This window comes from Lissotriton vulgaris, chromosome 2_1 (assembly GCF_964263255.1).
Source record: "Lissotriton vulgaris chromosome 2_1, aLisVul1.2, whole genome shotgun sequence".
NCBI classification, from domain to species: Eukaryota; Metazoa; Chordata; class Amphibia; order Caudata; family Salamandridae; genus Lissotriton; species Lissotriton vulgaris.
In genome coordinates this window covers 1103201137-1103206510 of record NC_141687.1, presented here as the reverse complement: position 1 = coordinate 1103206510, position 5374 = coordinate 1103201137, and positions in this window count along the sequence as shown.

Genomic DNA, 5374 nt, shown 5'->3' with positions numbered 1-5374 from the left:
GTGCGGACTACCTTGGACTCAATGCCGTTACCCGAACGGACGCTCACCCTATCCCCCGAGCCGACGAGCTGATTGACCGCCTGGGGTCTGCCCAGTACCTCAGTACCTTCGACCTCACCTCTGGGTACTGGCAGATTGCCCTCACAGAAAGAGCAAAAGAGCGGTCAGCCTTCTCCACCCCGATGGACACTACCAATTTTGGGAAATGCCCTTTGGAATGAAAAATGCCCCTGCCACCTTCCAGAGACTGGTCAACCGGGTATTGGCGGGGATGGAGCAGTTCAGCGCCGCCTACTTGGATGACATTGCAGTATCCAGTACCACCTGGGACGAACACCTGCAACACCTCTGGGAAGTATTGTTGGCCCTGCGCCGCGCAGGCCTCACCATCAAGGCTAGTAAGTGTCAGATTGGCCAAGGGTCAGTAGTGTATTTGGGACACCAGGTAGGGAGCGGCCAAGTGGCACCCCTCCAGCCCAAGATTGCGGCTATCTTGGCCTGGTGGTGAAGGAGTTGGAAAAAAAACACGTTTCCTCTTTATATATATATGACTTATATTTTTCTCTGAGAACCAGTGTTTCCGTCACCTTAGTCGAGACGGTCGGTATGCCTAGAAGCCACGGTCAGTATTCCGGCGTGATGTGCTTCAAACAGCGGACAGCGTTAGAATACGGCTGTTGTAAAAATATAAGTCATATATATATAAAGAGGAAACATGTTTTTTTTCCAACTCCTTCACCCCCGGGCCGCCCGTGGGGGCACCGGTAGGACTCACCATCTCCACCATATATAGTGGACACTTTTTCCAATAACTAACTGACCGGTCAAGTGAATCCTGATCACCTTCAAATCATTAGGTGACCTACCCCCTGGAAGCCGGAACGAATTTCATTTCCCCTGACAAGCTTCATTGGTGTTCCTAACCAGATTACGGCCAAGGTTTCCCCGTCCCCCTTCATGCCCCTTGTCCTGAAGAAGACCCGCAGCCGAGGCCCAAAATATCCCTAGAGCACCAGGGTCGAAACGTCGACGCCTCTCAATCTGTGTCCCTGTACCCATATTGCCCCACCCCCTTCTCCTCAAAACTGTGTGGACAGACCAACCTAAAAGCGGAAGGTTCCCCGCTTTTGTTTGTTGTAAATATTGGAATTGTACAGCATAATATGCTTTCCTTTGTTTTTTTTCCTTCTAAAACACTTGAGCACCCTTTCCTTTCCTCACTGTACTTGCGCCGTTTATAACTTCAATTGTTTTAAGAAACTGTAAATAAATGTGTAAATTTGGTTAAGAACAAATATCCGAAGTGTGGTCACAATCCTTTTTCTTTAATCTTGGCTACTACCTTTGTCTTGCATTTAACGTGTATAAAACCAGCGTGAAATTGAATATATATCTCCCATTTGCTTGAATTAAAGCATGCAGATTTAATTGCATTTCTAATTAGAAAAGAATTTCAGTTAAGAATTCTCTTTGATTGATAGTCAAGGACCATTGTTTTTCTTTATACCAATTTACACCCAGGTCCTTTGATTCTATGGGCAATACCCCATTGATTTAATGGACTGGCACAGACCACGCCAACACTGATGGTCTGTCAAGATTCTTCCGCCTTAGTGAGGAGAACTCCAAAGGGGATGGGTAGTTCTTCCCGCCTTTCAGCTGGGGGGGAAACGTGTTAGACCTGGCATTCTTGGCTTGGGTCCCACGTATACTTTTTCACCCTCTTCATGTATGACCCCTTTTTTGTGCTGGACTAAGACACGCTGAGTATTGTACCCTGGCTAACCAGGGCCATGGTGCAAGTGCTCCCTTTCAAAAGTATAATCACGAACCTTGTATATGACCCGGGGAAAATGGTAGAAACTCCAAATTAGTGTCCCTAACATCAGGGGTATATGAGACATTCTTTTTGGGGAATGAAGGTTAGATCTGCAGCAAAGAAATGGCCTTGGTAGAAAAATGTCTAGATTCCTAACTTCGTAGTGTGCCCCAGATGTGTAGTCAAATGTCTGGGTTGTCTCCCACAGCCTGGGGGTAGCTGGCTGCCGTCAGATAAGAGAGGCGGGGTAGTTTCTGGCAAGTGTCCTGCCTGCAACAATGCCGGCCCCACTTCCCGCTGAGCGTCTGACATCCCGGCCTCCCTCCTTCAAAGGACAGGGGTACCATCTGGAAAAGACGAGGGACAACAGAAACCGGGGTGGAGGGGAACACCCTACATGATGAAAGACTTCAAAGACCTTTTGAGATATAACTAGGGAACCCTTGAACGGGAGGGCAGTTCGTTGTTGGACACGAGAGAGCCCTGCTGACTTCGTCGCGGCTCACGGATCGTACCACCGGTATGCAAAGCATTTCACCATCACGAGCCCTGCTGACTTTGTCGCGGCTCGTACCTTGAGGATCGTACCACCTGTACGCAAAGCATTTCACCATCACAAGCCCTGCTGACTCTGTCACGGCTCGTACCTTGAGAATCGTACCTCCTGTACGCAGAGCATTTCACCATCATGAGCCCTGCTGACTTCGTCGTGGCTCGTACCCTGAGAATCGTACCTCCTGTACGCAAAGCATTTCACCATTACGAGCCCTGCTGATTTTGTCGCGACTCGTACCTTGAGAATCGTACCACCAGTACGCAAAGCATTTCACTATCACGAGCCCTGCTGACCTCGTCGCGGCTCGTACCTTGAGAATCGTACCACCAGTACGCAAAGTATTTCACCATCACGAGCCCTGCTGACTTCGTCGCGGCTCGTACCTTGAGAATCATACCTCTTGTACGCAAAGCAGTTCACCATCACGAGCCCTGCTGACTTTGTCGCGGCTCCTACCTTGAGAATCATACCTCCTGTATGCAAGGCATTTCACCATCACGAGCCCTGTTGACTTTGGCCTGGCTCGTACCTGGAGAATATCGCCCCTAATCTTTGACTGTGAGTATCCGAGTCACCCTAGCTACTCGAACCCAACCTGAACTAACCCCATCCACATCTTCAACCCCCGAGCAGTCGCCCCAACCTTCCTACCTTATTGTGGATTTGTACTGTTATTGGGCCTTGTGATGAATCAGTATATACAGGATATTATAATTTCATAGAAAACCGGTGTGGTGTCCGTTTGTAATGTGGCAAAATATTACTGTACATGATCATAAATGCTTTACACTGGCCCTCGAGTTTCAGTCTGACTGCTTGGTGATACTTGTTAGACCTGACCTCCTCGGCATAGCCCTGCATACGCCTGAGAGGGGCCCCCACCCACGCGATCCTGTCCTATGTCCCCAAATAGCGTTAGCCACCCCAGTACCGCCTCCACCTTTCTCCCGGAGAAAAGAAAGCCTAAGGCCCAGGGCCGTCGATAGGAAGTAAGGCCAGCCAGCGCCCTGCCCCCCAGAGCCCCAACCCCAGAGAAGCCAGAGCCCCCATCACGCCCTGGCCAGCGGTGGGAAGCGAGCCTTGGACCAGCAGGATGGGGCGGAGGAGTTTCAATAACACCTCCTGCCAGGCCGGCCTGATCCCGGCCGGGAAGCAGAGAACCCCTCCCACCTCCGGACTTCAAAGGGAAACTGCCAAATGGCTAGAGGCCCAGCACTCTGCCCCCGGACCCCCAAGGAGCCATCTGGAGGGGGGTGGAAACTTGAGAAGGGAAGAGGGAGAAAAGATAACGAGAGCCGGAGAGGCAGGTACGGCAGTTGGATCCTGGAACTAGCGGATCGGGTGGTGTGCCACGGCCCATCAGGGAGAAGAAGGACTTTGCGCTCCCGGGAAGAGCAACCCCCCCCCGGGCCCATCTGATCTGATCGCGGCTCTCCGGAACCTAAGGGACACTGACTAGTCCACTTGGAGCCCTGCAGACGTAGTAGCGGCTTTCCCCCCCCCGTGAGGACGCATCGTTGCCCCCGACACGAGCCCTGCTGACCGGGTCGCGGCTCGAGCTGTGCGGGGCCACTGGAACTGTATGCCTCACTGCGAGAACTGCACGCTGCGTACCTGGAAGCACAGAAGACCGATCGTGCTCCAGGGTACGCCTCGTGGCTGGACCTGTACGCCTCATTGTGGGACTTGTACCAGTAGAAGAGAACGGTAGGAGGGACGCGTAGCAAGACGAAACAGGGGCCCCCGAGAAAGAGAGAGCCTCCTCCCCTGCGCGTAGTAACCCGTCAGATAGAGGACTATCCCCCGTGGAGTTGGCAGACCGAGAGAGGAGCAGAGCCCACGAGCTAGAGCTAGCTAAGCTAAAAACTGAAGGGGAGTTAAAATTAGCAGAACGGAAGTTAGCGATAGAGGAGTTGAGGTTACAAGGGGAGTTGGAAGAAAAGAAGTTGCAGCGAGAGCATGAGGGCAGGAAACTACAGTTAGAGCACGAACAGAGCCTGAAGGAGCTCGAGCTCAAAGCTAGGAGTGAGGAGGCCGGGCCTCCGGGGAGCAGGGGAACCCCGCTCCCAGTGGAAACCAAGGTCCACATCCCCAAAGATGTAGTCAAGGAGTATTATAGGAATGATGACATCCAACAGTGGTTTAAAGCCTATGAGGTTGCGATGACCTCACACTGGGTCCCAGGGAAGGATTGGGGGGCCAGGTTGTGGGGGCGGTTCCTAAGCGAAGGGAGGGATACCTTGCTATAGCTACCCTCCACGGTACTGAATTCCTACAGCCATATGAAGGAGGCCTTGTTAGAGAGGTATGGGTTCACCCCAGAGATGTACCAACAGCGGTTCCGGGATTGCAAGAAGCTCCCGGGTACCACCTGGGTAGAATACGTCAACTTCTACAGTAGAGCCTTAGAAAGTTGGATCAAGGGCAGCAAGGTCACGACTTATGAAGAATTTTTTGACCTGATCGCCTGGGAGCACCTCTCCTTAAATTGCTTCGTAGAACTGCGTCAGCACCTCCTGGACAGCAAGCTTACTAACCCAAGGAAGCTTGCTGTAGAGGCCGACCGCTGGGTAAACATCCGGGTCCCCCGGGGCCCAGTGGGTGACTATGCTAGGAATGAGAAGGGTCCCCTGTCAGCGAGGGGGGGAGGCCAAGGTAGGCCGCCGGAGCTTCCGCCAGGCCCCCAACGTGGCCCCCAAGGAAACCAGCAGCCAGTCTCCCATCTCCCTCCCTACCAAGCCCTGGGCCCCCCCTCGGCTAAGGACCTCCACTGCCTGTTACAAATGCCAACAACCAGGTCACTATGCCAGTAACCCCCCGTGTCCCCTCTTCAAAAATCCCACCATCTCTGGCAACCCCCCTGTCACCTGACCGCGGTCGCCCTTGAGGAAGAGTTTGACGCTCCCGAGGAGTGGGAACCCGTAGCGATGTCCGTGGTTTCCCTAGGGGATGGAGGGATGGTCCCCAGAACCCCTCTACCACCCAACACTACGAAGTAT